At 42.0% G+C, this 26,081-nt stretch overlaps 1 protein-coding gene across 1 annotated transcript in view; it reads right to left on the reverse strand.

The window, feature by feature from the left end:
* Positions 1 to 26,081, reverse strand: part of GRIN2B (glutamate ionotropic receptor NMDA type subunit 2B) — a 421,771-nt gene that overhangs the window by 16,635 nt on the left and 379,055 nt on the right. The gene's annotated exons all lie outside the window — the stretch shown is intronic.

Raw genomic sequence — 26,081 nt, forward strand, 5'->3', positions numbered from 1 at the left:
TCAACACCTATGTATGTGCTTGGAATAAGTCATTTTATCTCCTTTAACGATAATAATTAAAATGCATTAATTCATTTGGCAAATATTTACCGAGCATCTATTAGTGCAGATGACTGTATCAGGAACTGAGGATAAAAGATGAAAAAAAAATCAGAATCTGTTTTTTAAGACATTTCCATACCAGAGTGTCAGAAATCTAAATACTCATTCAATTTTTAATCATTTATTTTTTCATTAATTCATTTGCCTATTCATTTATTCTTTCATTTATACAGAAATTCAGCAAGTATCTGTTGGCATCTACCATGTGTAGATACTTTTCTGGGTGCTGAGGATGCAGTATTACAGAAGACTAAGATCCTACCTTCAAAGAATTGACATTGTAAAGAAGTGGGGCAGATAAGCCTATTTTTTCACTTCTTTTTTAAAAATTTAATGTAGTGGACTAATGTTAGCCACAAATTCTTTGCCACTCCTTGCATCAAGAAGTGAGGTCTATGTCCCCTCCCCTTGATTCTGACCTGGCCTTGGTGACTTGTTTGACCAATAGAATGTGCAGAAGTAACACGCTGGGACATCTGGGACTAGGTCACAAGAAGCTTTGCAGTTTCCACCTGGGCCTCTTGGAACCTCATTGTGAGGGAAGCAATCCCCCCTCTAAGAAGTCCAACAACCCCAAGGCCACCATGTTGGAGTCACCACATGGAAGTCCTTCTGCCTACAGTCCCAGCTGAGCCCAGCCTTACATTCCTTCCAGCTGGGGCACCAGACATTAGAGTGAAGCCATCTTGGACCTTTCAGCCCAGCCCAGCCACTAGCTGAACACTGAGTGACCTCAGTTGATGCCACACAAAACAAAGAATCACTCAGTCAAGTTTTGCCCACATATCTGACCCACAAAATTGTGAAATACAATGAAATGGTTCTTGCTTTCAGCAACTAAGTTGGAGTAGTTTGCTGTGCGGCAATAGATAACTGGAACACAGATAATTTCAAGTAGTGAAAATGAAGTGCTATGAAGAAATGGAGACAGCTATTATATGGAATAGAGTGATTGGTAGGAGAACAAGTTTAGACTCGCTGTCCTGAAAAGACCTCTCTGAGAAGGTGACATCTGTACAGAGAGCTGAACAATGAGAAGGAAGCAGACATGCAAAGATCAGGGAATATGTATCGAGCCCAGGGAACAGGAAACACAAAGGCCTGACAAGGGGACAAGCTTGGTGTGGCCAGGGCATAACGAATGACGTAATGGGTGCTATGGAGCAACATGTCCATTTGGCAGTGGGTTCACAGAGCAAAGGGTACTATCTGGAACAGGGTCACAGAGGCTGTAGCACGGGTATAAGATTTGAAAGGAGAGTTTTCCAGATAGACAAGAGGAGCAAAGAGGTTTCCAGATGGAGGCAACAGTCTGTGCAGACAGGACAGTGAGAGAGCCTGGGCATGATCACAGACCACGAGAGCTTGTCATTGCAAGAGCCTAACGAGGCTTAAGAAGGGGGCAGGGCTGGATCATGAAGGGAGATGAATTCTGTACAAATGAGTTCAGCGTTCATGCTAGAAGGGATAAGAGACAGCAGATCCTCTGGAGCCAACTTCCTGAGATCCAGTTCTAGCCCCACTACTTGAGAGCTGAGTGACCTGAAGCAACACATTTAACTTCTCTTTGTCCCAGTTTCCACATTTGTACATTGAGGCTAATAATAGTGCCTATGTAATAAGGTTCATAGTATTCAACCAGTTAATCTGGGCAAAGAGTTAACACAGTGCTGGGCTCACGAAAAGTATACTAGGTTAGCTTTGTTACTACCATTATCATTATTAATGTCATTGTCAACATCATCATCATCATTATCAGAAGCAACTGAAAAATTCTGGTCCTGTCAGGACTGAGTTTTTGTGTTAGAAAGAGCCTGGAGAAAGAGCAGGTTCTGAAAACAGAACAAAAACTCTTCTAACGTTGAGGGCATCCAGAGTCTTGTACTGACCACCAGGTCCTTACGAGGTCAATCAGAGTGAGATCTCGTGAATGACAGCACACAAATGAAAGCAGCTCTACTACAATGAAGAGGGCGAGCAAATGCCTTCATGGGTAGTTGGCTCCTCTGAAAAATGGCTCTTCTCATTCAGTCAGAGTCTGATCAGCACATGCAGATTAGGACAAACGAGCACTGTGACCTTGCAGAGATGGATATTGTACGTCCTGTTTGCAGGGTCCATCCGCATGAGACACCGAATTGGGGGACTTTTGTCTTTAAAGCTTGACAATCCAACACATAAATATTCATTCCATTACTCCTGATTTTACATTTGAATCACAAAAAGAATCAATGCCCAAATGCCACTCAATTCTCTGAGGCACCCAAGAGAAAAAGGGGGGAGGCTTAGGATGCAAGGCCCGCTTTTGGCCTGTGCTACCAATTATGAGGGGTGGCAGAACATCAGAACTCTGAAGGGACCACTTTTTTACCTCCTCAATACCCTCCCTTATCCCTGTGATCACCGTCAGTACCCTCTGCTTTCAGAGTACTTTTTAAGTATTTGACTTACTATTTTTAAAATATATTTTTACTGATTTCAGAGAGGAAGGGAAGGGGAAAGAGAGATAGAAACATCAATTATGAGAGAGAATCATCGATCAGCTGCCTCCTGCACGCCCCCTACTAGGGATCGAGCCTGCAACCCCTGGAATGTGCCCTTGACTGGAATTGACTCTGGGACCCTTCATCCGCAGGCCAATGCTCTATCCACTGAGCCAAACCCGCTAGGGCTGACTTACTATTTTTATGTACAGTTCTATGAATTTTGTTATTCTATCTATCTTTTCATTCATTTATTCGTTCATCCACTCATTTAAATTGTGATAATGTAAACATAACATAAAATTTACCATTTCAATGATTGTGAAGTATACATCTCTGTGGCATTGAGCACATTCGCATTGTTATGCAACCATCACTGCCATCCATCTCCAGGACTTTTATCTTCCCCAACTGAACCTATGTATTTACTAAATATGACATCCCCGTCAGTTCTATGAATTTTAACCATATATGGAATCTTGTAACAACTACCACAACCAGGACACAAAACAATTCCTTCACCCCCAAATCTCTCTTAAGCTACTCCTTTATAATCACCTTCCCCTGACCATTAACCTCTGAGCTGTTCTCTAGCCCCACCATTTTGTCTTTTCCAGAATGTCATATAGATGAAATCATGCAGTATGTGACCTTTTGAGATGGCCTTTTTCACTTATAAAGCCTTTGAGATGCATCCATGCTCTGCTTGTATCTGTAGTAGAATCCCATTGTAGGAATGTATCAGTTTGTGTATCCATTTAACTGGAAGGACATTTAGGTTACTTTCAGTTTGGGGTAAGTATGAATAGAGCAGCTATAACATTCAGGTATAATGTTTTGTGTGAACATAAATTTTCACTTCTTTAAGGTAATACCCAGAAGTGAGAGTGCTGGGTCATATGTTCCCTACCCCACCCCAAAGTGCATCATGTTTTGTATTTCTTCTCTCTTTAGATCTTCTCGCTTTTCCCATGAACTCCAAAGTAAGTACAGCATCTATTATGATTCTGTTTGCTACTCAGTCTTCCCATACAATATCCTCAGCCTAACTAGGATGCAGTAGGTATGTGTGTGTGTGACTTCAGACTCTGAGCAATGTCTGAAGACAGGAGGAGGTGGCTGGAGGAAGTGGCCTCCTCCCTCTCCCATCACGATCCCTTATTTGCCCAAAGGGGGAAGAAGAAGGTCAGACCAGGACACAAGAGCAGGCTTTTTGAAGGCAGGATCTTCTTCACTGTTCTATCACCATAAATACTTGGAACAGATGGCTAAAAGGAAGTAGTCTGTACTTACATTGAAAGGGCAATTTAATGATAAAATAGTGAGTAAACACATGAGTTATGGGCTTAAAAGATCTAAGCTCAAATCAAAGCTCCATCATTTATTAAGTGAGTGACTTAAACTTTGAAACTGAATGTCAACAATGTTCTAAGAGGAGAAATAAGGTATGGCATTTCATTACAAATCCTCCATTTTAAAACCTGGGGCCAAGTGTAGGCACCCAGGATCCTACCCATGGAACAACCTAGCTGTGAATACAGCAACAGATTAGAAAGTCAGACTCACTTTCATGAAAGTTTTAATTGGGGATGTTGTGCTAGCTAACTGAGTTTTGGTCCCTGAGCTACTAGAGCAAGTGGGTTTATTCCTATATTAACTTTACTAAAACATAACCTGTACCTTAAGTCTTAGGTGTTTTTGCGAAGTCTTATGTCTGACCATAAAACATCATCATCAACATATATTTAATGGGTAAAATCTATGCATAAGTTACTGAGCTCTGAAATGAATACCTCAAATGAAATGAGGCAACAGATATAACCCCCAAGTTACAGTTCAGTTGGAAATAACAATGATAATATAATGACAGCAGCAGCTAACAGGTCTCTGTTAATGTATCACGCATTAAGTAACTCATCAATCTTCCCATTAACCCTATGAAGTAGGTATTATTAACTCCATTTAACAGACAAGGAAACTGATGCAGAGAGGTATGCAGTATGAATAAGGCCATACAGCTAGAAATGAGCAGAGCAAGGATTCAAAGGCAGAATCCTGACACTTAACTGTAAAACACATCACAGAGTTCTATGTTCATAGAACAGATGCTCAACCAACATATGTAGAATAGAAAAATCCCACGACTAAATGAGTATGCCAAGTTCCAAATAGGATGTAAGGAAAGTAAAGGCAATGGGAGTCTAGAGGGAGTGGAGATTATCATGGGAGGATGGTGATAGGGAAGCTATAGGGAGGATGCAGAGATGGAGATTGGAGATTATAGAAGCAGAGGTGTGGGCAGGGCACTCAGGGCAAGAGAAATGGCACAAGCTAAGATGCAGAAGGACCCGAGCACCATGTCTTAACCAAAGTTGAAAAGAATGTTTGTACATGTACGTGGAACACAGTTGGTGCATAGAGAGAAGCCATACTATAGAGCATGCTGAATGGTCAGGCTGGTGAAGGATGAGGTGTGCACATCACAACATTTAGGTATCGTTACTCAGCTCAAGCATATGAAGAATAGAGAGACTAGAGGAGGGAGATTCACTGGGAAATGACTAAGGGTCTGGCCTATTTTCAGAAAAAAATATAATGGGAGGAATATATGAACAAGATATCAAAATGAAAGCCTTGGCAGAATCCAATTCAGAAAAAGGCAGGAGAGGAAGTGGCAGGGTCAAGTTCATCCCCACCACCTCATCTCCCACTACGCTCCCTCACTGCCCCTCAGTAGCCACGCTGGCCTCCTCATTCCTAGAAAACACCAGGCAAACTCCTGTCTTAGTCTGTCCTTCTCTCTACTTGGAAAGCCCCAGATATCCATCGCTCCTTCACTACCTTCAGGTCAGACTTGATGGTCTTCCCACTGAGGCCTTTGCTGACCACACAATTTATAGTTGCAAGTCCTCTGCTAACACTCACTATATCTCTTCTCTGCTTTACCTCTTTCTGTAGCAGTTGACACCTTCTAATATTGTATATAATTGCCTTTCTAACTTGTTTTCTTCGTTCCACCTCCTTTAGAATGTAAGTGATATGAAGGACAATATCTTTATCTGTTTTGATCACTGCTGTCTCTCTTTTGCCTAGAACAGTACCTGGCACTTAGTAAGCTCTCAATATGAATGAATGAATGAATGAATGAATGAATGAATGAGTGACTGAATTTCATAGCACAAATGTAGATGCATTTATTATATTAAAAAATTCAAGGTACCCTCCTTACTGGTTAATGCATTATCATGCAATACACACTTGAGCATTAATATTTCTCAGATCTAGTGTTATTCTGGCATCCCTGGTGAATAAGGAGTTAATATGTCTTCATGCCAGCTGAGGACATCTTTCCTGGCACTTTCTCCATTTTCCCTTCAAAAAATATATCAGATCTGAGATCCTAAAAGAGCTTGTCAAATTTAGGACTTGACAAAGCATATGAATATTTCTTTGGCACCAAAAATGTGACAGAGTTGGAGATAATTATGCTAACATGGAGATGGAATGAAACAGAGGCTAAGGACTAAGGCATCTGAGTTTTATCCTTAAGTCATCTTGTGCATTACAGGTGGCCTTGGGTGTACTCCCTCAACCTAGCCTTAGGTGAGACTGTTACAAAGATGTGTGGTTGCCACCACTCCACTCCACAGACTGACCTGTGAGAATGCAGGGATGGTCACAGATATTTTATAAAAGCTGTGGGTGCTAGCAGGGAGAAAAGGCCTTAAAAGAAGATTTTAAGTGAAGATTACAGATGGATTCACTATGGAAACTGAGATTCCAGAACTTCACTACAAGCCCCAACAGCTTATATACAGTTTTGAGGAGAATACTGAAGGTTACTTTCAGGGTTTCTATATGCAAGATGACCCAATGAATTTAGGGGTGCTGCAGTTGTTAGCATGATAACCTGAGGTTCCTATCACAGTGGCAATATTCTTCAGAGTCGTGAAGCTGGAGTTGGGGTTGGACGGGCAAAAGTCTATGCCAGGCAGGGCCTGGGGTGAGTGAGGATCCAGGGAGAGGCATGTCAGGGCAACAGGCAGAGTTCTGACCTCCTGTCAATCAATTGGATCAGTCAATTCCATCCTGAGAAATGAAAATGCCAGCATGTGCATACATGGTCACATTGTGACCCATTTTCAGCACAGCAGAACTTCCTGCTTTGGTCAATAAAGTCAGCCCTATGTGGGGGCACTCCAACTGACAGAATATCACCCCTGGGAAAGACCCTCCTAGATCCTACTGTGCAAACTGCATCTCCTTTGGGGGCTCACAATGGATCCTCACAGGGGAGGGCCCTGACAAATCCTTTGGGGGAAAAAACAAACTTATTTAACATTGACATAGCATTTCCTCAACAAACTTTACCATACATTTTTCTAAGAATTTTGTGTCTCTAAGACTGTGAAACCAAATTTGAGAAAGCTGATTGATCAAATTCCTCCCTGCATGGAGCAGGAAGCAGAGGCCTGGGCAGTTCATTGGCTATCCAAGCTCAAACAGACATTCTCTGTTCCTGTCCCCTCTATCTCTGCCTCCATCTGGTCACCACATAGGTTCTGAGTGCCCACTCGGCACCAGGCACTGCACTAGAGCCAATGGCAAGGGAAGGCAGATGCCTCCACCCCCCACTCCTTTTGGGGTCATGAAAGTCCAACGTGCCTACGTCATCCTTAATAGGACTCCAATTACAATGCTAACATAATTATTACAAAGTGATTGCTACAAAAGTTAAAGATCAACAACCCTATTAGTAGAGGAATGGAACTCAATTTTTCCAGTTGACTAAGTGTAAAGTCCAAAAGCCCTTTTACCTTTAACCCTTCTGTTGGAAATCATTCTAAACTAATTCATATTCCTCTTTAGGGTTACCCTCACCTGCTATATACATTATGATACTTAGATGTGAATGCTATGCAGGCATTTAGATACAAAAGATCATAGATGGTTTAAGAGATTGTGTTTAATATGTTCTTATTCCAGGAAGATCTTAAAAACTGTTTTTACTTTTAGTCATTCCTTTATATAAGCTTCTTTTGTTACCATGCATATCTTTTCCCCTCTGAAAGTGGAAGTGGCATTGTGACAGTTAAATCTCTTGTTAAAGGAAGGAATGGAAAGGAGAAAGCACTCAGTCAACACTCATTGAGAAGCTGAGGTCTCATTCAGAGAATAGTGCAGGCTTGGCACATGGACACACATGTACTCTTCTCACACAAGATGAGGAGAAATCAGGAGCAATCAGGGGCTTCAAAGAAAGCAAGTATCTTGCCAAATAAGCCCTGAAATCACTTTATAATTTAAGATCTGATAAGCTACAATAGTAGTACAGTTGGATACCTCATTTACTCACTATTCTTTTTAAATAACTGCTCGATTTAGATTATTTTATAGCAGAAACTACAAGATGAGCAAATTTTATCTGAGACTATGAATGTAAAATATTTCTTATCTATATTACCTCTCTCTCCCCAACCATTAGTTATGAAACTATCTTTCACTGTTTGTCAAGTTCAAATGGCTAATAAAGTAAGAAAAGTATCAGCTTATACTATGAACACTATATGAATTATATAACTATCCTCTCATCCAGTCACTTATTCATTCATTGACTAAATGGTTCATTAATTCATTCTTTAACAAATATCTGAGCACTTATATTCGCCAGTTACTGAAGATACATGAGTAAACAAAGACAAAAATTCTTGTCCCATGGAAGTTACAGTCCAGTAGGAAGAGACAAATAAACATTGTAAATATGTTAAATATTAGTATGTCACACCATGTATCAATTTCCATTAATGTAAAACAAGAGAAAAACAGACAGGATGAGATAAAGCTATTTTAGGGCTTCTTCCAGATTTTAGATCAGATGCTTAAACTTTGGCCGTAAGACTTGTCCCGTGTCCTTTCATCTCTTACAGGATGTGCTGAGCTTAGACTGTCTTTGGGGACACGATGCCACTGTTCTCTGGAAACTCTTGTCTCTAACAATGTACCACCTCTACATGCCTTCCTCTTTGAAGCTAGCACCAGTAGCTTGGTCTGATGCAAATTTTCAGTGGGACAACTTCAAGTTAGCATCAGATAAACATATTAAAATTTATTTTTCCACTTAAAACAAAAACTAAGGTTTGTTTCATCCCAGGCTTCAAAAAGATACTTTTTCTAGAATAAGCAAATGGCTAAAGAGCTAGGATTACTGGCACACTTAATTTGGAAAATAATCTAGGTGAGTCCATTTCACACTGATATTTTTAAAATCTTTGTCTAGGTGGATATAGTTAGAAGGAAATATGCATATTAATGGGGCTATTTTCTCAGCTACCTAGTAGGGCATTATTCAAAGGCTCCTATAGTGAGCTGTATGATGATTGTTTTAAGATACCAGGCTGCTGGGTCCTTCTGCTGGTCAAGTACATATGTCATGTTCACTTTGTCAATGGGTTATAAAGAAGTTAGTCTACTTGAAAACTATTCTATAATTCCAAATCAGGAACCAATTAACAAAATGCAAAAACATCTGTAGCCAATGCCAAAGTAAGATGCAAAGAAAGAAGTGTCTCTTTATCAAACCAGACGCCTCTCTGACGAGGCAGGTGGGACACTTGGTGAAAGGGTGGACATGACCAGCTTGAGTTGGGAGCCTGGGGTAACTTAAGAAACACACAGGGAAGTGCTTCATCTTCTTAAACAATCAGCAGTTCTCAACCTGTGGGTCGCGATCCCTTTGGCAGTCGAACGACCCTTTCACAGGGGTCGCCTAAGACCATTCTGCATATCAGATATTTACATTACGATTCATAACAATAGCAACATTACAGTTATGAAGTAGCAACGAAAATAATTTTATGGTTGGGTCACAACATGAGGAACTGTATTTAAAGGGCCAGAAGGTTGAGAACCACTAACTTAGATGATAGGATGGAAAACTTTCTCTTTAAATCTGCTTATGACACTAAATTGGATTGGGTAGCTGGCCATTTGGGAAATAGAACTAAACATCAAAACAATATGTCTAGCATGATGAGGGGAATATTAAGAGGATGAAGTTCATTAGGAAGCGTACAAAGTAACTCTCACAGGATGTAACATCACGCAGCCCTAGAGTAAGAAGGGACAGGAACTGGCTTTGTCAACAGCATGGTAGGAAAGGCTGCGGAGCCTTAGTGGAGCACGGCTGCCGGGTGAACACTGTGCTGCTGTTTAAACAGGAGCCTCTCAGGGGAAGCTAAGGAGCAACATGGCAGGTGGGACGGCCATGGGCAGGCCCGTGCCAGTGGGAGGACTTGACATTGACTGTGTTTATTTCACGCTGAAAGGAGCCCCGAGAAAATTCCTCTATCACTGGATCTGCCATTTTACATTTTAAGAACCGTGTCTGCCTCCCGCACTGAACTATGACCCTGAGACCTCCTCAGCACACCTCCAGCACCTCATAGTAGGGTGTCCTTGAAGTTGCAGGACATACTTTATACTAAAATTATGTTCACGGTTTATCAGAAATTCAAATTTAAGTGGGTGCTCTGTGTTTTTATTTGCTAAATCTGGCAACCTTACTCACAGGGTAACTAGCAACCATCCAATAAACAGGTGTTGAATTAATTGCCCTTATGTGCTAAGTATTAAGCTAAGTGCAGAAAATATAACAATTTAAATAAAAAGCCAGGCAGATGATACAACAGATGCTTTAGTTAATCTAAAGAACTGTGGAGAGAGACAGGATTCTGTAAGGAAGCAGAATCCAAGATGAACAGAGGGTTAACCACAAAGGGCAGGAGGGGGTTTCTGGAAGGACTATTGGTCTTTCTAATCCCAGGGCCTCTAGGCCTTAGCCATGGACAGTGTGGCAGCAGCTAGGACTCTGAGATGAAGTGTGTGGTTGGACTCTGAGCTCAGTGCTGACAGAAAGTTTAGAGACAATGTGCTTGCACAGCATTGTCTGATCTTCCCATCTCCTGTCTTAGTAAATGGTGTATGGTAGCTGTTTATTAAGGCCGATGTGTTGAATGAATAAATGAAGATGAGGTGATGAAACTGAAAAGCAATGAAACTGATTATTTAGAGCAGGGGTGGGGAACATCTGGCCTTATACAGCCTGATAAATTATTTGGTCTGGTCCTGCCAAGGCATTAGGGATGAGTTAATTAAATGTTTGACCAAATATAGTAGGCTAATTTTTAAGTTGATAATCTTGCATGGCCCATGAATGATGATATAAATATCCAAATGGCCTTAGTAGAAAAAAAGATTCCCCACCCCTGATTTAGAGAGTACCATTACATAGACAAGTTAAGGCTCTTCAAAATACTGTGTGTTAAGTGGGATTTGGCCAGTAGAGACCCTAAATGGTGTGGAGGATGGAAGAGAGCTCCCTGGGCTGGGCAGCGAACAGAGGAGCTTCAGGGACTGAGACCATCGCATCTCAGGTTCTCCCAAACCCACATCAAACTTGACATTCTTGAAATTTTTCAAATCATGGGGTCATTAGGGAGCCTCAGTGTTTCCTTCGTCAGTGAATAAATGATGATAGAGTGGCAACTATTTATGACAATAACAACGTATTTTCTATGGTTAAACTAGTCAAAATGGGCATTAATGATAAACTTGGGAATGTTATAAATTCCCTGATTCATCAATAATTTGCAGCAAAGCTAAAGCTCTCTTTTCTTTTTTTTAAAAAAGTATATATTTTTATTTCAGAGAGAAAGGGGAAGGGAGAGAGAGATAGAAACATCCATGATGAGAATCATTGATCAGCTGCCTCCTGAATGCCTCCTACTGGGGATCGAACCCACAATCCGGGCATGTGCCCTTGACTGGAAACGAACCCAGGACGCTTCAGTCTGCAGGCCAATACTCTATCCACTGAGACAAATCAGCTAGAGCTAAAGCTCTTTTCTAAGTTTCCAAGAGAGCAGGAGGTAGGAGTAGTTAGGCTTACTTTTCCTGGGAGTCTGAAAGGACAGACAATTCTTTGTCAATACAGACATGAAAGCAGGGAAGACTTTAAGACAAACCCAGTTCTCTAATTTCCCCACTCTTGGAAGAAACTATTTGGGGGAGGGCCCAGCAGTAGTCCAATAAAAACATAATTAAAGTAATTGTGGGTTTTTTAAAAAAATATTTTTATTGATTTCAGAGAGGAAGGGAGAGGGAGAGAAAGATAGAAACATCAATGATGAGAAAGAATCATCGATCAGCTGCCTGCTGCACACCCCCTATTGAGCCCACAACCCAGGCATGTGCCCTGACCACAGAATCGAACCATGACCTCCTTATTCATAGGTGGATGCTCAACTACTGAACCACACAAGATGGGCTGAAGTAATTGTTTCCTATCACAGCAATGAGTGACAGACACAGATTTAGAAACATTCATTAAGCTCTTACTCTGCACCTAGGAGGATGCTAAGTGCTTTCTCTCAAAAGACCCATAAGGATGACTGCAAAGAGGTACCTGGCACCTGGCAGATACCCTTCTTCCAGCATCCTTGGATCCAGAGCTACTTTCGGATAGTCTAAGAACTGAGAGCGACTCTTCCTTGCACACCTTCACAGCCCTCACATATTCACATTTCTTGTCCTCCACACCCCACCCCTTCCTGGAATCTCACTGAAACAGACAAGTACAGGGAGCAGGGTGGGTGGAGGGAGGACCACATGTGGGCTCTAGAGTAGATTAGTAGCAGTTTTTCCATGGCTTTCAAAGTACATGTTAATCACTAACTAGAAACAGCATGGGCTTTGTGCGAAGGATTTAGGCACAAACCCTGGATCTGCAGAAGGATCTGAGCCCTAACATTTAATGAGGGATTAGTATGCAGGGGAACAGTTTCTAAGCACTGTATGGATATTATAAGTCTGTAATCAGCACAACCTATAATATAAGCAACATATTTATCCCCGTGTTGTAATTAGGAAACTGAGGCAGTGGAGGGGCTTAGGAGCCCAGCCATCTCACGTACTTAGAAGTGACTGAGTCTTAGTTTTCTTTCTGTAAAGCGAAGGTAGCATCTGCCAAAAAGGTTTGGAAGGAGAAGTACATAGGGGGAAGAATGTAAATCAGCTATCCCAGGGAATGCCACCCATGGTCACTAATGACTCGTCCACTCTCTGAGACTGTAACTGCTGATGCGGTTTTACATAGTGATGACCATGGATGCAGGCCTGGTTGCTAACACTGCAAAAGAACACACCATATAAAGGTTAATTTATCTTTTGGCTTTGGAATTGCAGTTTTGAATAGGCAGGCTCCAACCTATGAACACATCGTCCTCAAGAGTTCACTTATAAATCAGCTGTTCAGAAACAGAAATACATTTCCCCAGAGAAACAATACTGTAAATGGTTAGCTCGTTAAAGGCAATTTCATTCATAAGAGGGTATAACTTTCATGTCAATATTGTTAGTTCATGTTCTGGGGACATTCATTCACTTAACACACTTCTATGATGTAACAGGCACTGTCCCAGGAGCTGAATAGATAGTTATTGAAAGCATGTCTGCTGTCTCAGGAAGCTTACAGTGCAGTGAAGGAAATGGACATCTGATCAATGATTCCAGTGGAGGGTGACAGAGGTGGGTTCTGGCTGTTGTAGGAGGACAGGGTGGGTATCTGGAGACTGGGGAGGGGCAGGAGATGGTTGATGAAGTATCAGAGAAAAGGAGAAGGAATTTCCTGGCTTGGGTTTAGGACTGGCCCTTGCACTTCACTCTCCATATCCATACTCTACTTCTGGCCCTTCTCCTTTCCTAAGCTTCTCTCCAGGGCATCCAAACCTGACAGTCCCTATTTTTTCTACACGATCCATTTTCACAAAAAGCAAATGCCCCATTTTTCCCATCCAAAGTGATCACATCTATGGATACAACCTTAAAATAAATGTCTCACTGATAGAACCATCATTCAATGCCCCCAAGATATATACATTTTAAGAAGAAGATATCTTATTTTTGTTTTTTGTTCTTATATAAATGCTTAAACTAGAAACAGAAGCACAGGAAAGCATCCTAAAAGAGTAGTGGCCATGCAGACCAATAGGCCCAGCTGTGGACTGCCTTGGGAGTCATTTTCTTTCTGTGATTTCTCCTTCTTCACTGAACCACACAATCTTCAGAGGGTGCAAGGAAGTCATATTGTTCCTTTCATGTGTACATAGTAAGCCACCTGGAGTGCTGGTACCAACAACAGTGAGGTGGTGTTAGAATGGTCACTCATATCCTGGAGAGACTCATCATGGAGTGTGTTAGGTGATGTGTGATTTCACCACACTCAAACCCAAACTGAAGTCATAATCTGTAGACTCTTCAGGAGGAGCTGGAAAACTGCCCAGCTTCCCAACACTAAACACCTCCTAGCCCTACTCCATGTCACCGAGACCACAGCTGCCAAGCACAAATGCCCACACAGCTATGTGCTCTGTCTGGCTTGCAACATGCCCAGGAGAGAGGACCAGGGTGACAATTATGTAATTTTATTAAAAGCTTATTTTTGATTACTTGAGTTTGAGTCAGAGGCAAGATTGTAATTCAAATTCAAGAGGAGATTTTGAAGTACTAGGACAAGGTAACAAGGTGGGGCAGGCAAGAGAAACGTAAGTCCTCACAACTGTGATGACTGAGACGTGAAATAACTCTTTCTCTGTATATAGTAGCTCCTGAATGAACAAATGGCTGAATGTTACCAGCCTTTTCCAAATAAAATAATCTCATAATAAGAAATATCAGTGTTCATTGATTTCTGCCTCTGTGCTTGTGTGTGCGTGTGCATGTGTGTTGATTGTTTCTGTGCATGATGGATCATGCTTGCCTGCAGATAGTCTAAGTATGGGTTCATTTATGGCCACACCTGACCCCATACTTACAAATGAGAACACAGGGGTATTTAAAGAATCAAGCTATTCTGTCTAGACTATTTGGACTCCAAATCATCCTGAATCTTGCCTGATCTCATGGTGACCTTCCATGTCAGGGCCCAATTCACATCAGGTAACCGGTACTTGGACTCTGCCTCCATCACCACTTGAAGCCCTCTCATCATCATCAGAGGGTTAAACTAACTCCTCTCCCAGCAGCTTCCTCTTAGCATCCCCAAATCACTGCTGTGCTGAAGTCTGCATTGTTCTTCAGCCTTTGAATATCAATTTGCATAATGAAGTAGGTGAGAGCACCTCTTTCCCATCAAGCAGGCCTGATTGGCAGACAGAAAGGGATTTGTATGTAATTGGCTGTAATTAATTTGACTTGCTTTTATATGGAGAAAAGGAAAAAAGCAAAAAAGTGCTCAGTGTTCCCAGTCAGAGCTACATCTGCACACTCTGCGGTGTGTGCATGTGATTTTGGGAATGGGTGTGTGTGTCATGTAAAGGCCTGTGAGTAGATAACCTTGTGTGTTCAAGTACGATTCTTTTCTGGGAGCAATAAAAGGCTCACTCCCCGAGGCTCCTCTGCCGGGAGGTCCGTGGCTGCAGTGTCCTTCACATTGTAATGCTGTTAGGCAGCTTGTTCAATTTGTATTTGAGGCCACTAGGAGACATCAATGGACATCACAGCATTCTTTCTTCAGTGCCAGGATGACACCCAGCTCAACATCTCTTTTGGACTCAGTCCAACAAAGGCTGAGTCCCAGCCATCTCAGGGCCTACTGGCAATCAGTTATTGCAAGAAATGGAACTGGCTTATACTTAACTCAGAACGTACTGTGATGCTAGTGATAAGCTGAGAGATGTGTGAGGAAGTTTTAAGGATTTAAGCATTTAGCAAATTTAATATCAAGATGGTTTGTAGACTTAAGCTATGCCTGGTCTCCTTGCCGGAAGTACTTGAAAAATAATCGATACTGTTCTTGCTTTATTTTCCTCCTAAGATGAGATGGAGAGATAGAGTAGGGTGCATTTCCTTCCTCTCCAATTCCTTCCTCTCTGTCTTCCTTACTTTCCGCTAAAGGGAAGGCTCCTGAGAGAGGCATATTGTTCTTTCTAGTTGGATTCAGTATAATTCTATTGGTTACTTCCTAGAAGAGAGAAAGCATGGCACCTGACAACATTCCACATCTCTTGGATCCATTCATCCTGTCAACCTTCATTAAATAAGTGGTTTGTAATGTACAGAAATGAAGACAACAAAGCCCTTGTTGAAGATACTCCTAGATTCCAGTGAACAAAAGTCTCTTCTAGGTTCCTGTGCACTCACAGCTGGGTAGAGAGTGGCCCAAGGGCTTATGGGGGTTCATAAGCACTCCCTTGAGAATCCAGAAGCCAGGACAGAGAGAGTCCCTATGGAAGGGGACTTGATTGGGTTCTGCTGCATCAGGCCAATGCCTCTAGAACAGGGGTGGGGAACGTTTGGCCCATGGGCCATATAAGGCCCGTGAAATCATTTGGTCTGACCTTGCCAATGCATTAGGGGTGAGTTAATTAAATGTTTGACCAAATGTAGCAGGCTAATTTTTAAATTGATAATTTTGTGTGGCCCAAGAATTATAAGGATCCAAATGGCCCTTGGCAGAAGAAAGGTTTCCCACTGCTCTAGAACCATGCACCTCCTTCCTGTGTTCACATAAAGACACAGGGCTATAGTAGTGCAGTATAACAGGATAGCTGTGGGCTGTGGAGTCAGCTCTCCCGGGATCAAATTCTGTCACCCTCACTTCCTAGTTGTGTGACTTCAGGGAATTTGCTTAACACTTATATGTATCAACTCATCTGTAAAATGAGGTTAATAATATCCATCTCAAAGGATGGGCATGAGGATTAAAAGTAGTAACAGATATGATGAGTGTAACAGTAGGCCTGGCACATAGTTTATGTTCATTAAATAGTTCAATACATGTTCAGTGATAAGGAAAGAGAAAACCGGGCAGATATGGCCCCAAGAATCCCAGTGGCAATCATCTAGCCAAGAAATAAAAACCAAAGTGAAGCTCTTCTAGATTCTGTATTCTAGCTGCTTTCTTCCCATTCTCTGGGGTGGGATGAAAGACAGTGGGGGCAGGACAAGGAGGAGCCATAAGGGGCAGAAAGCACTAAATTGGGTGACACAGTAGTGATCCAGTACTGCTGCTCTCTAGGCATAGCTGGTGTTCAAAGAAGACTCTTCTTGTCAGGCAAGTTCATGGGTTCCCCAGCGTCTCTCAGTTAGAACCTTGGTCTGCACTCTCTCAGTGCAGCTGGCTGCTTACATCAGTCCCTTCAGCTTCTCCATTGAGTGACACCCCTCCAGAAAAATTCCTGTTTCCTTCGCCTCATCCTGAGCAGGAAGTCCTTTGGGCAGGGTACCTTTAAAAATGCCTCCCTGCACTCCAGGCTCACACTGACTCCCTCCTTCCCATGTGGCCTAATCTGGTCTTTAAAAACACAGACCTTTCCTGTCACTGGTCAGAGTCTGGCACACCTACTAGGTGATCTCCTCTAGCCAAGAACTGCCAGCCTTGGTTTTCCCAGGTATGGGTCAAATGCTATCCTCTCTCCATTCCAACTGCAGGGGATGAATACCACGCTCTCCAATTGGTCTCCTCAAAGCCCCTTTGTTAGGTTTTAAGGCAGTGAGAGAAAGGGGGGATGTCACATCCCTTCAATAACCTCCCCTCAAAGTACCAAAAGGATTCTCAAAACACATTTTATAGTTTGGGTTTTTCTGGCTTCTTCCTGACAGGCCCTGCTTGGTGGGGGTTTTACCACCTGTACCTATATTTCTAGCCAGCTGGACAGAAGCCTATTTAATCTGAAAGGGTTCCCCAAGTTACTTCAATGTCAACACTCTGCTCTACCCCAACCCTTCCTAGGTAGCCACTCCTCCTTGGGTCCCCACAACAGAAAGAACTACTCATATAGACGAACCCTGTAATTTTTAAAGGGGAGACCTGAGACCCTGATATTCCTCGCCCTGACTCCTCCTCCTGAAAGTCTAAGCTGCCTGCATCTGAGGGAGCTTGCCTGCCTGCTTGTTTTCTTCTTCCCACAAGAGCAGCTCTCAGGATCCTGTTGGCCTGAAGCTCATGCCCTTGACACTACAAATCAAAGCCCCTGAATAGAAGTGGAATAAAATACCAGAGGAGATGTCCAAGACGACAGTGTTTACAGAGTGTGAGTGGCCCTGCCATGGCCCCCGGTGACCTGTGCTAGAAGGGAAAACTTGGTTGCAAATTGCAAACTTAATGGTTGGGTTTCTCCAGGCCTTAGGCACTCTCAGACCCCACTGGCCCTAGCATGTACCCAGCTATGCAGAAAACTTCCAAAAATATAACAGGCTGCACACAATCCACTGAGACCTTTGTCTACTCTTGCCATCATAGCAAGGGGACATTGGAAGGGCAAAAAGGCTGAAATATTCACAAAAGCCCAGAGCCAGCCCAGGCCACAATTTTCACTGTAAATATAATTCTGACATCTCCCAAATCTGATTCATTTTAGGCCTGATAGCTTTGACCACATAGAAATTATCTTGGCTGCATTAATGTGTCTCAAAGGACTCAAACTTAGTTTTCCAGAAGGGAAACACTAATTCTTAAAAAAATCCTTAATCCATAAGTCAATATTTAGTGAACATATAAAAGATTAGCCCCCTTAGACTAAACCACTTATTTCTTTTTTTAAAATATATTTTTATTGATTTCAGATAGGAAGGGAGAGGGAGAGAGAGATAGAAACATCAATGATGAGAGGGAATCACTGATCAGCTGCCTCTTGCACGCTCCCCACTGGGGATCAAGCCCACAACCTGAGCATGTGCCCTTGATCAGAATTGAACCTGGCCAGTTTAAAGACAATCTCACCAGCTTCTCCTATTCTCAGAGCATCTGAAGCTCAACTGCACATGCCATGCTATATGTCATTAATTACAATTGTTTGCTGCCTATTGATGGCTTCAGTTCGCAGGCTGACACTCTATCCACTGAGCCAAACCAGCTAGGGCTAAACCACTTATTTCTAATTTTTGTTTTCAAGGAGAGGAAAGGATGTTGAGGATCTCTCTCTCTCTCTCTCTCTCTCTCTCTCTCTCTCTCTCTCTCTCTCTCTTTCTCTCTCTCTCTCTCTCTCCCCCCTTCATGTAAATAAACTTCAGAATGAAGAATCTGCCTTCAACAGTCAGCTAAATGGAATAGCTCTCTTATCTTAAAACCAGAGACTTGGCTGTGAGACTTCTGTGGCAGTCCCCAGAGCCATTTGCCCTTCCTGACATGGGAGAGATGGCCTGGTGGGGAGAGGTCTCATAGGGAAGCCACACAGAAAAGTACAACAAACTGGCCAGTTTAAAGACAATCTCACCAGCTTCTCCTATTCTCAGAGCATCTGAAGCTCAACTGCACATGCCATGCTATATGTCATTAATTACAATTGTTTGCTGCCTATTGATGGCTTTCATTTGGGACCCAGGTGGGGGAAATTGTGAATTAATACTCATGCTAGTTTTTATAATTACATTTAAAACTATTTTATGGTTCCAGGAAGTTTTCCATTCCCCTAATATCTTGCATAGTAACACCTTTCTAAAAAGAGTTATACAGAGTAGATCAAACCTAGGATTGGGTTTTGATGCTATTCTTCCTTTTTCCCTCCCTTACTTTTCACTTTGTTTCATTTCACAAAGATGGTTCTTCTAGTGTCAGCAGAATGAACCAAAATTTCTTCTTTTTCCAGGTAAGAAAGACAACCTTTCTGAGATCCACTTTGTAAAACTTATGTCCATGCACATTGGAAACTGGTGTTCCTTACACAGCTTTGCAAGTACCAAGTTCTTAGTTACCCAGTTATCTCATTATCTTTATGTAGTTTTGGAGGATAGAGTTACACATGCACAGAAGCATATGCTGAGTGTGCATTCCTGTGTAACATGTTCATCCACATGGAGAGGACACCTGGTCGTCTTTGATGACAAAAAGTATCAACTGTGCCTGGTAATCAGCTAAAGTCCCTTCCAGTTCTGTGATTTGAACAACACAGAACAATCCAGAATGTGAAAGGGATGCATTAATAATATTTTCCCCAGAAAAGAGTTATGAAAAAAATACATATTTTTTCTGTGTGTGTGTGTGTGTGTGTGTGTGTGCGCGTAAGGTTTACTGCTTTTATTATATCCTCAGAGAGTTTGTCTCATTTATTGATTTAGATTCTTTTAAGCTTCTTGGTCACATTTTTATATCCAAACTTTTTCATGGCTTTGACATCTAATTATTTCTTACTATTACATTCTTTTATTATTACATCAATTTATTTTTTTATTGTCTAAAGTTTTACATATGTCTCCTTTTTCCCCAATTGACCCCTCCCCCCAGCCATTCCCACCCCAGGCAAGCCCCCACCGTCCCAGTGTCTGTGTCCATTGGTTATGCTAATATGCATGCATACAAGTCCTTTAGTTGCTCTCTAACCCCCACTCCCCTACCATTTGTCTCTAGATCGATCTATTCTTATAAAAGAAAATCTTAAAAAACATGTTCTTGATCCCCTTGGCCAGCGATATTACTACTAAGAGGTCTAGAAGGTTGTGTGGGAAGTGTGCACACAGATGCCACACTACATACTCTGAGAAACTATCATTAATCAAGCTCAAGGACAGAGCAGAAAGAGCACACAATGGCATTTAGGTTTTTCACCCTCTCCCTAAAATTAACCTGCATTCTTCAGTGTAGATCGGTTCTTCTAAGCAAAGGAGATTAGTGAGGAGAGGAATGGAATTGGATCAGATTAGTGAGGAGAGGAATGGAATTGGATCCTGCTGTAAGAGATACCCACTTTGGAAGGATAGGACTGGGGGGCTGGTGAAGGAGACTGAGATGAGTAGGAGAAGCACCGGAATCTAAAGGGTGCACCAAGCTCAAAGTACGGGTTATAAAAGGAGTCAGTATTAGTTAGTGTGCTAGTTTCCTGTGGCTGCCACAACAAATCACCACAGACTGGTGGCTTAAAACAATACACATTTATTCACTCAGAGTTCTGGAGGCCAGAAGTCCAAAATCAAGGTGTTGGCAGGGCTGTGCTCCCTCCAGAGGCTAAAGGGCAGAATCCATTCCTTTCTCTCCCAGCTTCCAGTGGCTCCAGGCATTCACCATAGCCACAACAACCCAATCTCTGCTTCTGTCTTCTCAGGGCCTTTTCCTTTTAGATATCAAATCTCTCTCTGCCTTTCTCTTATAAAGACCCTTGCCACTGATTTAGCATCAATCTGAATAATCCAGGGTGATCTTATCTTGAGTCTTTAACTTAAATACATCTGTAAATAACTTTTTTCCCCCCAAATAAGGCCCACATTCAAAGATTCCAGGGGTCAGGATGTGGATTTATCATTTTGGGGGGCCATCATTCAACCCACTACTGCCCCCAACAGCATAGGAGAGTTGGGAGGTGAGGAATCCTGTGTGGGAAACATGGAATGTCAGAGAGCAAGGAGAAGAGAACTAAGTGAAGCCGGATGCTGTGAAGGAGGAAAAGAGGACAATGGGACCTGCACAGTAGTCAATGCCAGGGGGTCTGCATCCTGGGACGAGGAGTAACCACTGCTAAGCCATTGGATGCTGAGCCGAGGGTAAGGATTTCCTGTCTTAGTCAAGACAGACTTAGGAATTAGGATCCATAGGGCTTGTTGAAGAGTTATATGCAGTTTTGTTCTCAAATAAAACAGAGAAGAGGTGATAGCTAACCCAACTGACAGACATGGGACTGTCCAAGCACAGGGCTTTGTTCTGGATCTATCTGGATGGAGGCCACCTTGGCAAGAATGAAGGAGCCACAGTATGCGGGGCAGAGTCCATGCATAGTGTCAGATTGGCTCTGATAATTAATAGACAAAGGGGCAGGCGTCCCTTGCCCCACCCGTGCATGTAGTGTACCCCATATACTGGCAGGGCTTGGGGAGTTTTCTTCTCTTGTCACTTCCTCCACACCTACTCTTGACCAGCAGTTACGAGATGACCAGTTGCTTGATAGTAACAATGAATCACAGTCTTTCATTTTGCTCAGCTACCAGGATGTCCTGCCCAGGCCCTCATTTCTAGCTCCCTGACTAGTTAGTCATGCCTGTCACTTTCCCTAGTAAGCTTTTTTTAGGCCAGTATTGCGTGGTCTGACCAAGATGGTCTGGGCCAAAACCGGGTTGTGACAGATCAGGCGTGAGGTCAGCTGCCTCCCACTGGCTTTCAGCCTAAAGTTAATAGGGTGGAAAGCATGGTCCATTTCCTCACACATGCTCAGACACCATCCCAACATTTCATTGTAGTGGTATAAAATGCTGATTTTCTTCCAAAAATGCCTCTTTACTTATTTGTTTGCATGTTGACTAATCAAAGCTATACCCTGCCTGTATCCCAAAAAGATAGGAGGTGACTTCCAGACTCTATGGGACTTCTCAGAAACTCTGAATCATCGTTACCTGGAAAAGCCAGGGGTTCTCATTTAGTTGTTAGTAGGCCATCCTAACCGTACCTCCAATGATGCAGGCAGATAATGCTGCCCTCATTAGCCAGATGAGCACCTCTGTGACAAGCTGAAGTTAATAAAATTCCACTAGTTCCTTATGGAACAGAACTGCAAAATATGATGTGGGTGTACATCAGACTGACAGTAGGAATGTGTAAAGCAGGACAGAGCCACATACCCTCAGGTGCACGGTGGCCAGATGGCGGCCCCCAGTGACCTTCGCAGCCTTTGCCTCCCTGCAGGCTTTCTTCACCCCTGACTTCATAACCGACCTCTCTCTCCCCTGCTGCCAACCTCTCCCACCCTCCAACAGCGGCATAAACCTCAGGGTCACAATGGGACCACACTAAAGTCAATTTGAAGGCCATTAGCTTGCCCAATTACTAGAAATCATCATTATTGTCTGTTTAAAGTAAAACCTCTGAAAGACATATTATAGAAAGTGCAAATGTTAAAATACTATCTACTTATTATGGACCTGTTAATCAGATAGCTACTTTTTAGGAGAGGAAAAGGATCTAACTTGGAAACTTGTCATGACAAGGTAGATGGGAGGATAGGAAGGAGGGCGATTAAAACCATGGGTAGCTGAACAGGATGGCACACTGTTTAGGGGCTATAGGCAGCCAGGAACATCAGAAGGGCAAATTACCTAACCTCTCCAAGCTTCAGTTTCCTCATGTACAAATGAAGATATTAATAGCACCATTACATAAGGTAATCTATGTAATGTATTTGGCATTATGCCTGACTCATAAAAGCTGAAGAAATGTCAGCAGGGATATTATTGTTGAGGTTATGTTAACTGTTATTATTATTACCAGTAATGGCAGTAGTAGTAGAAGTAGAAATACTAGTCTTGGTAGTGGTAGTGTACTATGCCCTGAGAAGGGTTGGGTTAAGTGGAGCTGATACAGAAAGTCTTTAAAGGAGAGTGTAGGCAATGAAATGAGAAAGTGGGGGTAGGGGTGTCAATCCCAATCCTTAGCTATGTCATAGCTTTGTCTGGGATTAGCTATAACGGAGACATCCTGGCAAAGTGATTTTAGAGCCAAACACACAGGGGCTCAAACCTTGTCTCTGTCACTTGATAATGTGTGACTTTAGGGAATTCACTAAACTTCCCAGAGTCTCAGTGTCCTTATTGATAAAATGGGACTAATCATACCTGTATGAAGATTATACATATAACATATCTGTGACATACTTAATGTGCCCAGTGCCCAGCAAATATGTCTCATCTTTCACCTGGCCAAGCTCTTTCCCCTCCACACTGTGGCTGGCAGACTGCGAAAGGAGAAATCCATCTAGATAGGCGAGAAACATGAGAATTTGCATTGTGGGCTCTTTGTTAGGAGAAGAAAGATGTCACCAGCTCCCTTCCATTGTCCTCCCACGGGGGAGCTGATGGAATGTACAGCAAGGCTGCTATATGTTAGCACTTGCACCCATATTTAGTTATAGCAAGTAGTGGGTAATTCTGAATTCACTGATGTCATGCGCTATTGCAAAATGGAAGCCATCCAGTAAAAAGAAGCCCCGAAATATATTTTCATGGAAATTTAACTCTGAGCATTCTGACTTTGTGCCTTAACATGCATGGGATATGGGAACATGTCTCTGCCATAAAGTTGAAGATAATTTTTAAAAAAATATATAAATGTAATGGCTACAAATATCTTCCCATCATAACCTAAGCTATTTATCATTTGATCTGAGTTAATAGAAGATATGTCATATGTGATAGAGTAAGTTTAGAAATCTTTCTTCATTTTAACTGTTACTTTCCTTGATGAAACTTTAATTACACTGAAAAAATCTTCAAAATCACCTCATTTCTATTCTGAATATTGTTTTGATGACTTTATTCTTTTCTTTTTCTAAATTCACAGAATACACTTCCTCTCATGCAAAGTTAGTCCCAAGTCTATGTTTTCTTTAGGTGTTCTAAGTAAAAAAAACAATAAGAATTTCGACATTTTCAGTGTACTTTCAAAAAACTCTCTAATTTATATTACTGCTCCTGACACCGATATATAGTTATATGTCATTAGTTACTAAATGTTTTCTATAATTATGTAAATTATGTTGACACTTTCTGGTAGGATGCTCACACTTTACTATTTTGCCATTTGCAAAGTTCTGAAATGTATCAGAGGTAACCATTTGCAGCATTTTCAAATTAAACAGCTGTTAAAGGGTTCTGGCTCTCTTGCTGCTTTCTTTGCCTATAATGTTTAGTAACTCAGCTCTGCACAAGAGGCTCTTCTGTAAATATACCCTCTCTCCCTCTCTCCCTCTCTCCCAACAGACTTAAAAAAATGTTAACCAAGTTATGATCACTGACCTTTTGAAGCTCATGACCAGATAGAAGGAGATACAGTCAAGTACAGACCTGCAGGTTACTACAGTACAATGTGGAAGACAAGAGTTATGATAAAGGTATGAATGATTGCCATGACAGATGAGAACAGATGAGAGAATGAATAACTGCCCAGAGGAGCTAAGGAAAGCTCCACAAATGAAGTGATCTCTAATCTGGGTCCTGAAGTTCCAATAGGAGTTTGGTGAATGAAGTGAGGAGAAGAACATTTTAGGCAGATGCATAGATAGAGGCATAGTTGGGGAGGATAACGAGTGGAGGATGCCTAGAATTGTAGGATGCAAGAATCTAAGCATTGGCTAATGAGACACATGGGGAATCATCTGTAAAAGCTTTGAAAGCCACATGTAAAAAAATCTTCTTTATTCTATAAGTAGTGGAGCCACTGAAGTTCTTTAAGCAAAGAACTGATGAGATTCAACGTTTCAGATCATAAACAACATGGTGTGGAAGACAGACAGGTGAAGTCTTTCTGGTTCCAGCAGCCTAGAACGATATGTCTTTCAAAACCACAGAAGGGAAAACAATCCCCCTCCATCCCAATTATGCTTAGTTCAAATAGGTTATTCCATTGTTGCTGGATAGCCCATGAAGGTCTGAGAAAGATAAATATAGTGTCCTAAGCAATTCTCAGACACTTGAAGAAAACAAGGTGATAAATATGGTGGATTCCCTACTTTACAGCCCAGAGCCCCAGGAGGGTCTGTGACCCACCACACCTCTACCATGCTGCCTCCTGCATGGAAACAGAGTGCTGCCATACTCTATGTGGGGACACGATCCACCACATCTCTGCCATATCCTGGTGTGAGGACATGCCGGCCTTACCTCTGACAAACCCACACATAGGCACATGATCTGTCATGCTTCAGCCACGCCACATCCCAGCATGGAGCCCTGAAGAGGCAGCTGTGTGTAGCCCCACTACTGCCCAGGTTACAGAAAGAGGCACAAAAAGTAGTGATTGTAACAGGGGATAGGGGAGAAAATGATGAAGGAAGGATGTAGACAAAGGAACAATGAGAAAAAGGTTTAAAAATAAATGAATAAATATATGAATGAATGCATGATAAATCATGAGTTAGAAGAGAGAAGTAAACAAATCCTAAAAATAAGGGAGAAAGAAATACCAGAGAGGAAATATTTTTTAAAAATAAGAAAGAAAAATAAAATAAAAAGGAAGACAAATCAGAGAATGAAATAACATGATGAAGTAAACACAGTGAAATATATATAGTTTTTTATTCCCCTAAGAAGCTTATTTATCTTTCTCACATGCTTTAGAATATTCTTAGTGAGTAGTGTTGAGCAGATGGAGAAATCAGAATAGAGCCCCTGAAGAGAATATCTCCTCCTTTCCACTCTTCTCAAACCATTTGCTAAGTATTTCAAGTTTTATCTTTGGGAAACCACACCCATGTGATAAATCATTCACTGTCTGACCTAGCTGGTCTAAACATACATCTCTATATTTCATGGCTTCATCATGGTGGAAGGGGTGGGAAATCAACATTTTCCACATTTTAAGACAACAGAGTAGAAAATTTGCTGTAAGTACAAGTCTCCAGAATCATTTTGGGGTCACCCAGGAGCTTTACTGGACACACCGTGAAGGTAGCTCCTATTACTGGTCGTGGACCATCTGGTTATCACGGTTTCAGAAGACAGAGCTGCCATGGAAGCCGTGATGCTCTG

Source organism: Myotis lucifugus, unplaced genomic scaffold (assembly GCF_000147115.1).
Source record: "Myotis lucifugus unplaced genomic scaffold, Myoluc2.0 scaffold_10, whole genome shotgun sequence".
NCBI classification, from domain to species: Eukaryota; Metazoa; Chordata; class Mammalia; order Chiroptera; family Vespertilionidae; genus Myotis; species Myotis lucifugus.